Raw genomic sequence first — 19,682 nt, forward strand, 5'->3', positions numbered from 1 at the left:
AGGTTTCAAATGTGTTGGTTATCATGATTGTGCTGAGTTGTTATTGTAACAAGTAGGCGTGTATTTATATATTATATATCAATATCGATATATATTAAAACATATAGTGATGTTTCCCAAACAGGGATGCTAGAGGACGCGTGGGGGGGGGGGGGTTGCATGGCCTTGGAAAATTTGAGGCATGTTTGCTATTCGTCAAATATTGGTTATGAAATCCACAAGTACAACTTACATGTGTAAGTTCCATTATAGATTTTAATGAAATCCATCCATTATGTTCGAATGGATCGTACGCCCTAAAAACCTTGCTCCCTCTGCCATAAAAATAGAAACAAAATTCAGACAAAAATGACCACCGTACATTAACCACAAGGTGGCGCCGTCACACCAACTGGGAGGAGAGAGGAAAAACCTGCCGGGGTCAAAACGAAAGGTCATGGAAAGTCTTTGTCTCGCTTCTTATGGAAATGAGGTTTAGATCTGACCCCTTGAAAAATAAAAATAAAAATGTTAATGATTGTTGTCATTATTCATTAGAATTTGTTATTCACAATGCAATTCGCTAAACCCTTCCTAAATCTCTTGATTCAATTATTTTGTCGACTTGGCTTTGGCTACTATTTTTTTTTAAACATTATCATTATTATTATTAAATTTGAACTTTAGACGATTCATATATGACCGAAGTAAACACAACACATTCAACCGATTACATTTTTTTTTTTTTTTTTTTTTAATAAAATGAATGACAAATAAAAATGTAAGAAGACATCAGCCTTTTGTGGATGCTGGATACCATCAACATGTTTAATTGAGGGATTAAGGCTTCTTGATCAAAAGTTTTAAAGCTGGGATCATATTGGACCCCCCATTTCTCCGTTAGCGTGTATAAAATATGTCGGCGGCTTGAGACACAATCTGAAGCCGTATCCCGAATTTCACTCCCCTCCCAGAGGTACGTCTGGGCCTGCAGGTGAGAAATTCCTTTCTTGGGACCGTGTGTTAACATGGGGACACAACTGGCAACCCGTTCACCACTGGAACATCAAACCCACTCCTGGGCGAATGAAGGAAAGCGGAGCGGGAGGGGGGGATTGGGAGAATGCATCGCTAATTCCACGCTTGGTGTGGAAGCCCTGGCAGCGGCTGAACCGGGTGCCAACAAAGCAGCTGGGTACACGCCGGGCACATTTTCCTGTTCAATCATGCTCTTTGTGAATAATATGTATAAAAGCCAGTCCTACTTGGACCTGCCAGTTAGCCTTTGGAGATGATCCGGCTTCTGGACCCCGTGGCATTTGCGGCATATGTTTGTCTCTCACCTGCTGAGAATATTTCAGCGGATGCGTCAGGCGTGGCCGGCGAGATTGGCCCGGGAATTATCGTGCATGCGAATAACAGTTCGACGGCGCCCCGAAGGACGAGACCTAAAAAATGACGCGGTATCTACTGAGGTTGCTAACGATTTGTGCCAGGGGACTGGAGGCCCTTCTCCCAGGTAGGAAAGAACTCCAACCTCAGCCTGAGCCCTATGACACCCACACGCACGCACACACACACACACACACGCACGTACACACACACACACACACACACACACTTAAAAAAACCTTTAAAAACAAGATTAGTTGGGAGGATATAGATTTAAAATAAAATACAATTACGCTTTTAAGTTTGTGTGATTTATGGAGACTTTTTAAAACAGTACAAATTGTCTTTCTCTTTTTCGCTCGAGATAAATGGGAAGAATGAATAACAAACCCTCACAAAAAGAATAGAAAAAAATAAGTTACTTAGTTCCTTTCCATTTAAAGAACAAATACTATTAGTTCTGTTTATTATCAACCATGGACAGTTTTTTTTTTTGTTTTTTTTACTTCCAACATCCCAACACAGAGTCTTCAAAAAACCATTCACGTACCTCCCATAACACCGAGGACACGATACAGAGCAGAAACACGCTCGGTTTAGATCAAAATAGATTTATGTACTTAGAAATGATCAGGTAAGTATGCTATGATTTTGTACAACTGGATCCATTCTTCATTTTTTTATTGACAAGCAGCATCTCAGCCTCTCACCAGATAAAAGATTTATAATATCCACAGCGGCCCGCTGAGGATTAAATCACAGCGCAATGTCTCCTTGTCAAAACGTGGCTCTCGTCTGCAAGGCAACGAGGGGGTCCACACACACCGGATGAGAGGAGATATACTGCAGGGTCTGGTTAAATTGGCATGAAAAAAATGAAAAAATAAAAAATAAAAGTCAACCGTGAACCGGGATGATACTCGCCAAACTTATGACACGATAAATAAAATAACGGGTAAACCGTGAAATTGCTTTGCCATTACTATGCTTTGCCATCAGGACCCAACGCGTTTTGACCAGACCAACCCAGTGAAAGTGAATTCCTAAAGTTTCCCCCCTTGACCGTGCGACACCTCAACTCTTTCCTTCGGTGTTTATTCCTTTTCACTTGTTGTCGTGGTTGTTGTTTTTTTGTGCCAAGGCCTACGACGCACGCGCACGGACGCAGCAGGTTCTCCTCAGCCTACGCAAAACGTAGGGCCTTGGCTTCGAGAGGGACTGTGGCTCCAACCCAGCGGTGCGGTAGTCTAGGCCAGGGTTTCTCAAATGAGCGTACTCCTACTCCTCGAGGTACTCTGTAAAAAAATAAAAATAAAATAAAATAAAAATGCGTGAAAAAAAAAATTGGTTATAAATAATTTACATACAGTACATCATTTATGTGCGTTTTCTTATATATTTTTTTCTCCCGATGCCAGTGAAGGGGGTACTCAGCTGAAAAAAAAATAAAAAAAAATCCTACTAATAAAGTTTGAGAACCACTGGTCTAGGGCTGCGGTCTTGGAGAGATGGGATTAAACAGTCGACACATCAATAACATCGCCGCGCCGCCGCTTCCAACTGTTCAGGCCTACGCCGATAGAAACATCAAAGGCCAAACTACTGCCTGAACCATGTACTGATTACCGGCGGGTGCGGGGGGTTACACACTTTGGCGGACGATAGCATTGCCGGTTTGGACACAAGCCCCCCTTTTTTTTTAATTTTATTTTTTTTTAAGCAGATAGCCGAGAATGCAGGCACCAACACCACTGTTTAGAACGTCTCCATTATAAACCTCAGTATTCACATGAATGAACACCCAGACGCACAAAAACTAACACACACACACACACACACACACACACACACACACACACACACACACACACACACACACACACACACACACACACACACACACACACACACACACACACACACACACACCACTCACACACACTCTCCCCTCCTTGGTTTGTCCTCTCTCCAGCCCCAGGATTAGGGTTGGGGATTGTGCACAGCTGTTCCCAAACATCCCGATAAAAATCTGACAATTTCACAGTCAGTGGCATTCTTTCATCCCCTAATCCACACAGACACACCGGGCGTCCAAGAACCTCGGATAGCTGGACTAGAACTAGCTCATCCACGCTGACCCGGGGATCGATGTGAACCCCCCCCCCCCCCGCCCCTTCGATAGTCAACCGGGCGGAGGGTGCTGGTGTGGAGCAGCGTCTCCATCTCCAGGACGCTAGAAAAAGGGAATCGGATTCGGCGGGAACCGTAGCTACTCAATTTTTTATTTTTGGCATCGAGCGCACGTGTTGTGGCCTTGGAGGGATGAGCGAAGTAAGGAAAAGCGAGGATGTACGTCCATCTGGCACGGCTCTGTACCCATAAAGCAGTCCAAGCAGCTGCTCCGTCACACGTTTTGGACCCCTCCCTTGGGACCCCTCGGCTTTGCAGGTGAAGAGGATAAAAGTGCAGAACGCCTCTGAAAACCAACGGTATTGTTTTCTCCATTGGCGTGACATTAGCGGCCGAGTTTTCCTGGCAAAGCGGGAGGCACGGCCAGCCCTCAAACTCGAGAGATTCGGCCCCGCTTCGGTATTTAAAACAAAAACGGGCTGGCGGAGCTGACGCCGAGGAATAGACAGGCGGTATTCAGCTTTTAGAAATCTGAAATGAATTATCACTTCAGAGTAGGGCTGAGCTATGTTGATATCGTCAATTTTTTGACGAATTGACAATATTCCGGGGATGACTATTCATAATATACTTTCATAAGATATTTACACATAAGAAGTATTTTACAAACAATTGTTAGTAATGTGCATATCATGCCAAGCAGGTAGAGGCGCTGATCAGAACAGCTCTACGAAGCCCAGAAAATTGCCTGCAGCCTTAAAGTCAACTATATTGTGATATCACCACAATTAAAATTGCGATACCCGGTCATGATATTCATCACAACATCGTTATTATGACAATATATCGCCCATCCCTTTACTTCACAGCAACGGAAAAATGCGCCGTGAATCAGAAAGGCAAGGAAATAGAATTGACTCTACAAACCCGTGGGGAATTTCAGTCTGCCGCTGGCGCAGCAGAGCCCCGGGGGAGGCTTTGCGGGGGCTACTGGCCGAGGACACGTCGATTCTGACGGGACCCGGTGCACGTCGAAAAAGCCAGATGAAGTCCAATTTGCTTAAGAGGCCGTGTGGACTCAGCTGAATGACGCTAAAGCTAACACGATAAGCAGATGATTTTATGGTGGTGCATTTTGAACGGGGCGCAGCAGTGCCTTGTCAAATAAGGGGGGGCGGGGGGGTGGGGGGGATCTGTCTTGCTTGGCTATATCGCATTTGTTTTGGGAGATTATCGGTTCAGGAAACCTGGACAATTTTAGATTAAGGAAAAGAATCAAACTGAAACCATTGTTGGAACGTTTATTCTGGCCGAATCAAATGTAACACCTTAAGTGTTACATTGCTAAAGAAAATGTTTATAATTCACAGATGATCAATAAAACGACGTAAAAGGAGGTATATTGACGTACACAGTTAAACGAAAGTTGTTAATTGGTTAATAAGTCAACTTCCACCGATATGACATTTCAGAGATAATGAGTCTCAGATGACAATAAAGTGTTTGAGTAATAGTAATGCACTCTCGGGAGACTCATCTCCGCAGATTCATCTCCCCTTTCTGATCAGGTCTTCCGACAACCGAAGCACTCCAGCCGAGTTCCAGGTTCCCTGTTTTCAAAGTCCAACAACACCAGGAATAATCCTTTTAATGCCAGGGCCCCTCCCTGGAGCACGGCTCGCCGCGGCCTGGCATCTGCCAAAGGGCACAGGTACGGAGTCGAGTGCCCTTGTCGTGCCCTTATCGTTTTGATCTCTGCGGATCCTGCTACGGGGCTCTGTCTTTGGGCCCTAAGCACAGGGGCCCCGCGACGGCACCTCTGCGTCTTTGTGGCTTTGGGAAGATTAATAGGCCTCCTCCTCCGAGCGGCTTTCTGAGGCAGCGCCCAAGCGTGTTCAAGCTGTCGGGTTTTGCCGGAGACGAAAAGGGGCTCCCGGATAATTCCGCCGCGGGTCAGGTTGTGTGTTCTGCATTTCCAATGATTTGGGAAAAGGTCACATCCGTAGGGCCGAACCAGGGCCAGGAGCCCCACTGAGATACCTAAGGGATTACTATTACCTGAGGTCAATTCAAACTGCAAGCAATGTGGACTGTGGAATATGCCAACCCTAACCCTAAACCCCAACTATTCCTATCTTTCAAAGTGCTGTATTGTGTACACTTTGGTCGATAGATATACTGTATAACATATTCTAAACTACTAAAAATGTGCAATGATACAATTGTATGAAAATTGACTTTGTACATTTTTTTTTTTTATTCTCAATGAATGCTGCGATTTCTGACCAAAGCTATGCTAATGCATAGAATTTACCCACTGGACAATCCCACTCCTACAGCTGATCAAACAGCGCACACACGCACACACACACACACACACACACACACACACACACACACACACACACAATACACACGAATACAAACAAACATGTATTCTCCCTCACAGTTTCACACAAACACGCAGCGCGGTTTACCAACACAACGGTGAGGATTATGGATTAATGGCGATATGAATGATGACAAACATGCTGTACATATCATATTGACACAGCCGTCTATCAGTGGGGGTGCTAATCACACGCAAATACCGGGGTCATCGTGCTGATTTGTGAGTATCTGTGGCATTCGAATATCTAACATCCTTATAAAAAACTTTTTCAACATTATATAAATTCTCTACACCTCAAATAATAAGCAAACAAAACTGAAACTGAGATTTTTTTTATTTTTTTTTCACTTTAAATGAAACGACGACTACAAAAGCACATTATGCAAAAAGTTTAGGGAATTTTATGCAAGGGCTTTTGGCCCGAAACCATTTTAATGATTTTTTCTCCTCACTCAGTTGCAGGTGAGGGCCTTTGATTCCGCTTGAGTCACGCCTCTGATAACACAACCAAGCACGCACGCACACGCACACACACACACACACACACACACACACACACACACACACACACACACACACACACAAACGCAAGTTCAAACCGCCGATAACATACTAAACACACACACACACACACACACACACACACACAAACGCAAGTTCAAACTCCCGATAACGTACTAAACACACACACACACACACACACACAAACACGCACGCGCGCACGCTCCTCTAGGTGACAGGGTGTGAAGGGATCGTCCAATGCCAGCACTCCTCAAAAGCTGGATGACGGCCATCGTGTTATTAAAAGCCAGGGGTGAGCTTTCCTGCTTTGCCTCTCACCTGCATTGCAAACACACTCTGCCGACAACGCCAGAAAAAAAACCACAACTTATCTTTCAAAACAGTGTTTGGCGGCGAAGAAACCCAAAGAAGAAGCGATAGCTAAAACTATTTCGAGAATCTTGCCGGTTGCCCATCGGCGCCGCAGCAATCGACAAGGTCTCGTCATCCTTTCACGAGTGTTGGCAACTGAGGTGTCTATTTATGGACGCGGGATACAACGCAGCGTTCCAGATTGATGTCTCCATCTCGCCGCTCGCCGTGTGTCCAACACTAATCCTCAGTGATGTTTACTTCCAAAAAGATCATTATTCGACGGAGGCATATCTCCTCACTCAGGACTACTGGGAATGTTGGAGTGCCTTTGATGAGATGAGATCATGTTTTATAGAGGGAGCAGCGAGGCTTCCCTTTGCCTGTAGCCAGAAAACAGGCCTAATTGTGTTTTGTCCCATATGTGAATTATTATTAACGGCGATTCATTTACTACACTTCCTTTGCCAATTTCCTAAATTAAAAAAAAAAAAAAATACCATGTTGAGATTTACTGCAAGCCCCCCACTTCCCCGCACCACCCCTCCACATCCCTGGCTTCCAACATCACCATGGCAACTTCCAATCAGCGAGGACAGCGGAGTCTGCCGGCCGTGTGCTTGGCGCGAGACTCAGAGAGGCGCAGGTGGAGCACATATGGAACAATGGCCCCGCGCGCAAAAAAAAAAAAAAAAAGGGGGGGTGTAAAAAATGAAAACGAAAACTTGCCTGCCTCGGTGTGCCAGCAGCGCCAGTTTGCACCGCTACCTTTGAGCACGCGGCAATGGAGACGTCGCCGCCGCGATCAGAGCCGGAGACGGCGGCTGGGCTCCCGCCAGGCTTCGCTCGGGCTTAAAAACAAACAAATAAGTGAATAAATCGATCGATTAAAAAATAAATAAATAAATAAATACGCAGGAAAAAACGCCGCCGAGATTTTGTCAATCCGCCGTCTCTCGCGCGTTCAGCCTCGTCATCTCGAGTGATCACACTTTACCCCCGGGCTAAGCCGTTTTTTTCTTGGCGATCGCACCGTATTCATAAGGCGTGCCCTCCCCCTGTCTTGGACGGCGATGTTTAGGAACACACCCCCCCCGCGCGTCGTTGTGCGGAGCAGTTTACGAGTCACACATGCAGGGGAGGCTGTCTGTTAATAGCTCCCGCGCCTCATATTGGCTAGTAATTGGGGTAGTAATGTTATGGAAATCACTAGCACGTGCAGTAAATAAATCAATCATCCAAGGGTCCTTATCTATCACTGCACATTTAAACAGTCAGCTCCTATGTAGGTTAATTAAAGCACAATGGCCGAGGAGAGGGACCTGGCACCCGTCCTGCGTATGTTTAAGCCTTCTCCGGGCCCGCTGGGCAGAGCTTTCTGCAGCCAGATGAAATTTGCCCAATTTCTCCTCCACCCGCCCCCCCCCCCCGCCAATCCATCAACGAATAAATAAATCATCCGCGGAGGCCTCGGCTTCGACCCTAAATTCCACAAACAATGGTGTTTGTCCACAAATACCGCACATAATTGCTGGATAGCCTTCAAAGCGACGAGCATGTTCCCCTGCACTTATCTCGGGGCATATAGCGCAGATTTCGACGTCACTCACTCGTCTCATTTTGGAACAAATCAATTAAGACGCCGCGCCACATCCAACGGAGTTATTGTGTGTGCCACCGCTGATTTGGGCTCATGTTTGGTCTGAGCCCAGAGATAAGAATTAATGGCGGCGCTCCTCGAGGAGGCGGCTGGTGGGAGATTCGCGAGAGTCAAAGTTTAAACGGAGCCGTAAGTCGAGAAGTATATTTTTGGTAGTACAGTGGTACCTCGACTTACGACTGCATCTACTTACGTCTGATCCAAGATACGAGTAGCGATAGTCACGAAAACTTGTATCGACTTGCGAGCGACTGCTCCAAGATACGACTGTGGAAATTTGCAGTTGGTGCGTCGGCGGCCAGTCAGCAGTCAGTCAGCGGGCGACCTACATCGCGTGTGCACGTAGTTTGTGGCTTATCCATATGTTTTTCATATTTACTGTGTTTGAGCTGTGTATTTTGTTTATTTTCACCCTTCATGATTTCATAATTTATATGGGAAAAAATTGCTTCAACATACGACTGTTTTAACATACGACCGCTCTTATAGAACGAATTACAGTCGCGAGTCGAGGTACCACTGTAGTAGGTTTTTTTGGCACCGCCCTTGCCCGCCCGCCTGCCCGCCCGCCCCATCTGCGACGCCGGAATGAGCGGTCGATCGCACGGCGTCGCTCGCGCCCGCGTTACGTTCCATAAAAAAAAAAAATTAAAAAAAAGGCTTTCGGGACCTTGAGGACTGTTAAAAGCGGAGACACCGGCGGAATCAAATGTTTACGTTTCTTCCCCCATATAAAAGCCGGCGCAGCATCTCCATCTCCTCCCACACTCCGGGAGGTTGCGGCGCGGAGGGAACCAGGCCGACACAACAACCATCCTCGCGGCCTTCAGCTGTCACTGATAACAACTGTATCTCATTATCGTCCTTGTGGGGGCCGCAGAGGTAGAGGCCCCCGCAAACAGCGTCCTTTTTTTTTTTTTTTTTTTCTCTCCCCCCCCCCCCTCCACAATAAGCGGTTCACCCACAAAAGGCACTCCGGAAAGCTTGAACCCGAGCCAACATCCTTGTTTGTGTTGCCGCGCACGGCAGATGTCTCAGTTAGCCTATGGAAGGTCCTAGATCTCGGTCGCCTCTGAAGAATATTGACACGAGTCGCTATCTTGTGGCATCCAGGTTCATGGTGCCCCCATTCAGTCGGTTCGGCTGCAGCGGGGCGGAATTAAGAGTCATTAAAACGGAGTATTTTGTGGGCAAATTAAAATGCCATTTTGCACGCGGTGACATGTGTTCATTAACTAGTACATCTCCGCTACTTCTCCTGAATTTCACGTTCGCGTGTGTTATTCTTAGACTCTCTTAGTTTCTCTCTTCTTTATTATACGGCACTAAATCAAATGATTTGCGGAATTGTCATCAATTTTGCAGGTATGTTGTGTTGGTGTGTGTGTGTGTGTGTGTGTGTGTGTGTGTGTGGGGCACCGCGTGTCCGTCGTCGATGTATTGTGCATCGCCGCAGTTATCACCTTGGGGGAAAACACTCATCTTGGAGATTTAAATTAGCAGAATAAGTATTGTAGCACACTCAGAAAATAATAGCGGCATTATTAGGCCTCGATTTAACCGGCTCAGTCAACAGCCCGAGCTATTATGGGAAAGCGAACAAATCAATCATTACTGAGTCTGGCACCCGCGCTCTTATTAGAAAATCATATAGATTAAATGTTAATCATAGCTAACTCTATACTAGTGGGCTACTGCCAAGATGACAGATGGACAATTAATGAGAATAACGAGGGAATCTTAGTCTACACACGGATATGGAGATGCAACAACAAGCACAACACCGCTCTTGGCTTCCAAAGCACTGGGAGAAAGAAAGAAAGAAAAAAAAACAAACCCAAAAAACGTTTTCAGATTTCTTTTAAAGGAACAATAATTCTTTTTTTTATGCAAACGCAGACCCCTGCGCTCTCTTAAAGCCACAGAGCCATGTTACGGACGCAGACACGTTTTTTTTTTTTTTTTTTTTCAAGTTGTTTTGATCAAGATCAGCCATCAATGGGCGCTACCAGCGAGAGGCTGTGGGAGAAAATTGGCGCTAACACCTGTCACACACATTCAGCATCACGTATTAGCGTCGGCCGCTCTTACTGGTGTATGAATGATGAATAATTACTCTTGTTTAGAAATCTGTCGATTAGCGCTAACCAGGTTGTGTAGGACATCTGCCTCGGAAACCAGACACTTATAATTGGCGGCGGCGATGGCGAGCCTCTTCATATAGCAGCGCGCGCCGAGGAGCTCCTTGCCGCCGCTCAGTCGTTCCCGGCGACGTAGGGCCGCTGCGCGTCGGCCTCACAACTGGTTTCAAATGAAAATGGCACGAGAGCGAAGTTCCGGCGAGAGCCCGAACGCATATGCCCCGCGCGCGCGAGGCTCAGCGGTGGTGTTGTTGGCACGGTGTTTTCATCTGGTCCCGGCAACATATGTTCAGAACTCAGGAGGCTCCGGGCGGGAGGGAATAGCGCGGCGTTTGAAGTCGGCCCCGCCGCCGTTAAGGCGAGGGGAAGCGGCGCAGTTGCGTCGGAGATGCACCCCCGGTTCAAAGGGATGGAAGGAACCGCTCCGGGGAGCGTCCAACATCAAGAGCTGACCCCGGCGCCGTTTCCCCGCCGCCTTCTGCCACACGCCCCCTCTCCGCCTTATGCTGTGATTCCCAAAGACCGGCAGGCCCGTGCCATCTGGCCTCACGTCGGATTCCCAGGACACATATTGAGGGATACAAACTCCACCGTCGCCCCATCGCTCCTTCCCCTCCGCGCTCTCTCTCTCTCTCTCTCCCTCTCTCTCCCTCTCTCCCCCTGGGTTGTCCCTGCACCTCCACATTATCGCTGCTGGAGCGTTAGCTTGGGTGGAGAAGGTGATAGAGGGGGGTGGGGAGGGGCGGGGGGATTCTCTCCAAGTGATCCCAGTTGGCTTTTTCACATATAATCCCCTTGTGATTGAGATCCAGTAGGAGCCCTTTAGGAGCAGGGGGAAGCGGTCGATAGTTTCTTTGAGGTGAATCGACCGGCCACAGAGCAGATTTCCGCCCCAAATAGTCTGTCTCCACACTCCCTAGTCTCCATAACTGTTCAGGCCAACTCTCAGTTTAGACCCAAACTCTGTGAGACAGTGGTCCGCCAAAGGCCAGGACGTTGAAAGTAAACGATCTGACGCTACGCTATACATCCGAGAGTGTGCACATACACAAATGTTTTCTCCCATGCCGTCCTCTTTTCGGAATGGACGCATGAAGGTTTACTTTCCGTACAAAAACACACAAAAATGCACCCACAAACACACAAAAACAGGCCTTGGGAAAAACAGGAGTGGCGGCGGGGTTGTACAGGGTTGTTCTGTAGCCATGCCATAGATTTCACACCCTTTTTGTGTGTCTTTCTCTCTTCCCTCTCCTCCGGGTTCGCTTCCCCGCGGGGAATTTGGTTCCCCTAATAACGGGGGAATCAAAGTTGGACAGCAGCACCACTGTGAATCATAAAAGAAGCAGCGGCGCGGCCGGCCACTCATTCATCCGGCCCCCGGCACAACGTGGACCAGATGGACACGGCGCATCACCGGGTGACATCTCAAGACAGCCGTGGCCGCCTGCCTGCCCGGCTCGGAGGAATAAAAAAAAGAAAGAAAAAAAAAGAAGAGATGAAAGTTGGGGAGCGGACGGGAGGCAGGTTGCGTCAAACAGAGACAGATCTGATCAACAACTGCATGGGGATGAAATCAAAGTGGTTAAAGCATGTGGCGTGAGGCATCTGGTATTCCAGCGAACAGAAGCGAGTGAATCTGCCAATGCATTTGGAGGGCTAAAGCGGGGAGGGGGAGGGGAGGGAGGCTCTCCTCCTCCTCCTCCTCCTCCTCCTCCTCCTCCTCCTCCTCCTCTTCCTCCTCCGCCTCCTCCTATTCCCCCCTCTCCACGGCCTCAAGCCAGCGTAGGCGCCGCTGTGGCACGTGTTTGAAACTCGCCAGAGCCGTATTGCTTTCCCCTCGCAGCCCGCTCGTCATATCAACCACGTCGGCTCAAAACGCGGCGACGGTTAGGGCTGAACATCTGCTCCATCACGACGCTCGCCGCTCGCGCGTCAGAACGGCGTTTTAAAATCCCACGCAGATAAATTCACCTTTCCGTTGCGTTGGCGCATGTTGTGTATTCACGTGTTTACTAAGGTACTGAGTCCTCTTCCTCAAAAAAAAACCCCATAAAAAACAAACAAACAAAAAAAACAAAACACAGCCCCGCAACGTCCCAGCTGAAGCAACATGAGTAAACAATTACGAATGCAGCTGATGTAATGCGGGGTTTTTTGTGCTGCGCACGACATTATGCGGCGTGCATCCGTGTACATCTGTACATCAAGTGTAAAGAATCCGTCAGCCCCTCCTGGCATTGATTTTTTTTACATTTCGCACGACTTTCTGCGTAGAGCACCGTGAGCCCCTGATCCCCTAATCTCAGAATGCCAGCTTTCACTCAATGTCATCTGCCAATGAGCTGCAACCAGGCGCCCATCCTGCCGCTGGCACCGAAACTGCGCCCATCCAGCATGTGTGCGCTAATACCCACCGTTGCTAGGCTACAACAAGAGGAATCAAATTTAGGTGGCTTCCACAGCTGTGCTTTACCGTTGTGCACCATGGGATATACATGGCAGCGTTCCCAGTATGCACCTGGATGGAATGAAACAGGACGAACCGGCTAAATCTAATCTACTGGGTAGTCGCAATCAGACCGGGCTTCCTCTAATAAGAAGTATATCTCAAAACAAGAGGAAAACAAACATTACATGCTACATAGTTTTATTTTCAGCCTTATGTAGTAGACTGGGTAAGTGTGCACGAGCGTGAGCGCTTACTAGCGAGAACTTTATTTTAAGACGTCTGCTTCAGGTTGACGTTTTCCCAAGTTCTTACTTTGGAAATGGCGACGGCAATAGTTGGAAAGTTAAGTTAACAAATTAATTGTTTCAGCCCTTTTTTTTTTTTTTTTTTTTACCCGTTCGTTATAATGCATTCAATCTCACTCACCTGAGACTTGGGGCATCTGTTATTCAGGTCACTGAACCGTCTTTGGGGAGGGGGAGGGGGGATCAATGCAAATAGCCTCTCTCCGTATCGGAAAACGGGCCGCTGCAGTCCGTCAAACATGCCGATTAGAGGGTTTCTCTCAGGGGGGGCCCGGACTTTGTTCCTTTTGCAGGAACTCGCGCTGTGGTCTGCTTCCAAGACAACCACGTCTCAGCAGTTGATGAAGACGTTTGAAAGCTGAGAATAATTATACGGGACTCACGGAAGACATTTGTTCAAATTATTCAAAACCGAGACGGTTTGATTTCGCTCTAAATTGGTAGAGCTGAGTCACAGAGGAGGATACAAAAAAAAATAATAATTAAAAAAACCTTAAAAAAAAAAAATACACACACCCGTTAGTGACGCGGGTGTGAAGGCTCAGGTGGGTTCATATTTTTTATTCTAGTCATTCTATCTAGTGTCAAAAAAGTTCCCCTCTTTACAAAACGTCTCGGAATCCTTAGATCCTCGGGTTTATTCTGAGATTTATTTTGATTATTAGATTGTTTGCATTTGGTTTATTTACCCCCAACCCAAACAGCGTCTCGCATTTCATATCAAAGGAGAAGCAACTTCTCAACGCGCTATGTTCTGCAATATGTGCATATGTTTATTGTGGTATCCAACTCTGTGAGAGCTTCTCCAAAAATAAACACAAGTGGATTTTAACATAATATAACAGTTTCGGTGTTCCGTAAGGAATGTATTCCAACTCCATCTAAACTCCAAACTAATTTCCATTGAGTTACTCCACTGGAATTAGAGAAATATACACTGATCAGCCACATTAAATCGACCACAAATAACCACTAATATTCTGTCTCCCCCTTCGTGCCGCCAAAACGGCTCTGACCGGTCGAGGCATGGACTCCACAAGACCTCTGAAGGTGTCCTGTGGTATCTGGCACCAAGACATTAGCAGCAGATCCTTTAAGTGCTGGAAGTTATGAGGTGGGGCCCCCGTGGATCGGGCTTGCTGTTCCAGCACATCCCACAGATGCTCCATCAGACCCTAACCCCGACCATCCACATGATGTAGAAGAAAACATGATTCATCAGACCAGGCCACCTTCCTCCATTGCTCCATGGTCCAGTTCTGACGCTCGCCTGCCTATTGTAGGTGTTTTTGGTGGTGGACAGGGGTCAGCATGGACACTCTGACCGGTCTGTGGCTACGCAGCCCCATACGCAGCAAGCTGTGATGCACTGTGTGTTCTGACACCTTTCTATCATAGCAGCTTTAACTTTTTCACCAATTTGTGCTACAGTAGATCTTCTGTGGGATCGGACCAGACGGGTTAGACGTCGCTCCCCACGTGTTTCAATGAGCCCATGGGCGTCCATGACCCTGTCGCCGGTTCACCGGTTGTCCTTCCTTGGACCACTTTCGGGAGGTACTAACCACTGCATAGGAACACTCCACATGACCTGCCGTTTTGGAGATAACAGATTTCGTCCAGCCATCACAATTTGGTCCTTGTCAAAGTGGCTCAGATCCTTACGCTTGCCCATTTTTCCTGCTTCCAACACATCAACTTCAAGAAGTGAAGTGATATATTAGGCAGCAAGTGTTCACTTGCTGCCTAATATATCCCACCCCTTGACAGGTGCCAGTGGAACGAGATGATCCCTGTTATTAATTTCACCTGTCAGAGGTTTTAATGTTGTGGCTGATCGGTGTAATGTGAAGTGTCCCTTCCAGCAGCCACACCACCTCTTCGCCTTCCGATTTCTGAGATGCAAACTCATCCCTGGCATTGCCTGGATAGCATTCCCAAAGCAATAAACCAATCAATCGAACAATCGCGTTAATCGAAACATCACTAAGACAGATCTATCTATTACAAAAAGGACAAAGGCCACCGGCACACAGGGGAGCGTTCCTGCAGAATTTGGCTCCGTCCGAAGTCAACCACCGCAATAAAAATAAATGAATAAAAATGGATTCTCCTTCACCACCACCTCCTCCTCCTCCTCACGTCTGTGAACCAGTAACAGATGCTCGGCCCACAATGTTGGAGGAGACGACTGAAGCTGCCAATTTTGGTGTCCTTTGGAGGAGGGTGCTCAGGCAGCGCTTAAGTGCATCCCCTCGAGGAAATTCCACGCTTGTTTCGCACGTGGCCCCTATAGGATTTATTTATATTTTTAATAAAATATGGAATAATTGATTTGTTCATTCACCCTCATTGACCTGTCCCCAAACTGTCCTGGAATTCACATATACTGTATATACACATTTTAAAAAATGATCTGAGTTGTATTAAGTGTGTTTTTGCTTTTTGCTCGAGAGCGGGGAGTATTTTAGAGCAATGCGGGTCATTTCATTTTTTGGAGCAATGCGGAACCGTGTTAATTGGACTTTCTCATTTCTGTACCACGATAGGGTTCTTCGAGACGGTTCCGCCGGTACAGCTTTCCCCTTTTGAGCCACTACAAAGCCTGACCTCCCTCAGAAGCGTAATCTGTCTTTGTTTAGTTCAGAATAATTAAGGATTTAATTAAGGAAACAGCAGGGGTACACATCAGCTCCACTGACTTCAGACCGTTTTGAACAGCGAGTCGGAAACTGCTCGTGATTCGGTTTACAAAATTGGATATATTGCGAAAAAAAAATAAAATGTACTTAAGCAGTCAAGCTCTTTATTTTACAGCACTGAAAAATCAGGACAAATTGTTTTTGTATAAATGATAATTATATCCCTTCCAACAAATCTATTTATCACTTTTTATAACATCTTGTACATCTTAATTTCTTTAAATTGTTAAAAATGAAATTCCAATTACGTCACAGCAAATACAATTCAAACCAGCTGCAGTGGCTTTTTCTGAACTGGAATAAAAAAAAAAAAAAAAGTCTCATTACCGCTTCTGTGTCAAATGACGTTAAATTAAGTTTGTTGTTATTGGAGGTTAAGATAAATTGTTAGCACTGGCGAGGCATTAAATTAGTTGGTGAGCGGGATTTTATATTTCAAAGAGTACAAGGTCTTTAATGTTTAATGACTATATTTGGTACCATTGTGTCTTCAAATTACCAGGGCCCGTGGGAACCTAGATATTTAAAGAGGAACAAGAATCTCTCTCTCTCTCTCTCTCTTACACACACACACACACCCACCCACACACCCACATACTCTCTAAGGTCTATAATATAGACTCTAAGGCGCATAATATAAGGCCACTGTTCATGCGATCCCTCACACACACACACGTACACACACGCTATGTGAACACTCATCTTTAACGAGGGGAGCACTGAAACCATGCGTGATTGTTTTGCAGCGACTGCCCTAAAGGCACGTTATCCGCTTTTCTCAGTCGTACGTTCTCTCTTGTTGATTGTGCATAGATCAGCGGCTACAAAGGCGTCATTAGTCGAGCTTTGGTCCCCCACCAGACTTGGGCTAATTATGAATGGGGGGCCCGGTAATAATTCAAGGGTCCATCGGTGCAGCTTGAAACTGTAGAGAGAAAATTCACAGATTCAGTGCCGGGCATGCTCAGCCCATCTGCCTCCATTTCCCACCACCTGCCTGGAGATCTGACCCACGTCAGCCGAGAGGATGGAGCACCATTATGCACCAGAGAGGGAGAGGGAAAGCATATGGGAATTGCACTTGCAGCGCTGAATTATGTGCAATGGCGGTTAGATGCTTTGGACAATTACCTGGTAAGGTCAGAGATGGCTTGGTTAAGTGAAACAGTTGTTACTTTTACTGTCCTGTGTGCCCACTGACACGTGTGTTGAGTGCGTCATATGCTGGGGCTCAGACAATTGTCATGGAATGTCAATGTCAGCAAGAGTACATGCGCACAATGGGAACACAGAACAATTTACAATATATATTTCATTATATATATTGTAAATAATCATAATCATATATATACAGTTATACCATTATATATTTTTGAATCTACAATTTTATTACAATTTTGTTTTTTGTCTTTAATGTTGTGGCTGGCTCTTTGTGTACAAAGTTTATGGCTGGAATTATCTACTTCCATGCTGTTTTGTGTGCTTACTATAATAAATAAATAAATAAATAAATATATATAATTATTATTTTTTTTTTTTAAGTTACCACACGTACACACAAGTGCAACATTTTAAAATAAAATTCTCAAGCAAATAAACAGAGGATAGGACTGAGTTTGCAAAGTTATAATTTCTACAAAAATAGACTAAATGTAAAGATCATTTCATAATACTTCAAAATCAATATTTTCAAGGATGACAAAATTGTATTCATTTCTAATTTTTTTAATTAAAAATTTTTTTTTTTTTTAAGTTGATTCACCAAAACATTGCCCTGTTTGTTTAACAGCGTGTGCTCGGGAACAACTCGTTATGGTCGTGCACCAGAGGAGGGGGCTGTTCCATCTCTAAAACACGCCATTCGTTCCCCTTTTTGGCCCGAGCAGCAAAAACATTGCTTCTGTTCCAAAGCCACAAAAGAGGGAATTTGAAAGTAAACAAATGAGTCCAATGGGATGATTATCTTTCTCAGATTCACAGCATAAAACCCCATTTTTTTTCCCATGGAGCTGGCTCATAATTTCAACATAGGCTTCAGACTTATCTTGCCACGCCTGATTTATTTGGTGATGAAGTCATGAAGTCATAACAGCACTCACATTTGATATCTGGTTTCCAGAGGGATGGCTCTGGTTCGGCCTAAAATGCAACTTTAGAAGAAGTGCCTTGAGGGGGCTGTGAAGAGCCACGCTATACACACACTCACATTATTAATAAAGGTTGGGATCGTAAACGGAATAACATTATGGGCTGTTTGAAGGGGCAACTAATTTGAAATGTGGGCCAAAGAAACAGGACGGGCAGTTATTTTAATGAAATCGTCTTGAGTAGTGAAAGGAAAGGAGTTTAGAGTTCTAATCTAGAATGGGTTTCTATTTTAAGATAATGTCCCTGAGTCCTATTTTTCACACAGCTCGTATAAACTCTGCAATTTGTCCCTAGGAGCAAAAAATAATGATAATAGTAATAAATAATAATAATAATAATAATAATAATAATAATAATAATAATAATGATGATGCGCACCCAAATAAATGGATTAAGATTTTTGCCCACATTTCATGAAACAAGCTTCTAGCGTCTAAGACTGAATGTGCACAGTGTTCCAAACAACAAACAAGGGCGTGTTATGTATTACACGTCCGTGCGTGTCACTCATTAATATGCAAACTCCAATTTGGGCCTCACACTCCGAACTGCGTCCTGAATGGACCAGCTAATTTGAAAATAATAGAGACTGGCACACCGCTTTTGTGGACCATGACATCACCTCCAAGGATTATTCACGCGGCATGCAAACGAGCTCCTCCAACCCATAGGACTCGATGCTGGTCATAAGTGGTGCTGAACAGACTCCATGTCTTTCTGGATCTTTTCTGCTGAATTATTACACAGGACACATGAACAGTCTGGCCCGACCCTATGCTCGCAGGCGCAGGCACATGCACACACACACACACACACACACACACACACACACACACACACATTTCACATGAATCAGTGTTTTTATAATTTAGGGCCTCAGCACGCTAATGGTGGCTCAAGTGGGCCCCCCTCTCGGTTTTTCACGCTGGTTTTACATCTCAGAATCCATACATCACGGATTGTAAAACTGGCCGCTCGCACCCCGGCGCGGCGCTCGCCTATCGAGGCCCTAGTCCACGTTTCGTGGTGCAGGCTGCGGTGAGGACCGACCTTCCATCTTAATTCCAAGAGAAAGCAGAGGGCCCGGTGCTGAAGAGTGGAGCTGAACGTGAGATCACACAACGAGGCCCGTTTTGATTTGGATTCAATGGCCTGGAATAACTGGCCCCTCAAGGGCCCTTGTGTCAAATGGTATCTGTGACAGGGAACAGAGTAGGGGGATAAACATGCTGCATTTAACTTGTGGACATAACACCTCCCCCCACCCCCTCCCCGCCGCACCATCTGGAGGAAAAACAACCGAGTCTTCCTCAGACAGGAGGATGGACTCCCATCCGCGCACGGCAACCGGAACTCAGGCGATAAAGTCGCCAAATTAATCTCATTTGCATTTCTTTGTCGGGGCTTGAGATCTTCCAAGGGTAGCAGTGGACTGCTGAGATCCTACCGCCACTCTGGATTTGAGTCACGCTTTTGCGCCGGCGGTGTGAAGGACGCCGCGTCGGCAA

Source organism: Zeus faber (assembly GCF_960531495.2).
Source record: "Zeus faber genome assembly, chromosome: 22".
NCBI classification, from domain to species: domain Eukaryota; kingdom Metazoa; phylum Chordata; class Actinopteri; order Zeiformes; family Zeidae; genus Zeus; species Zeus faber.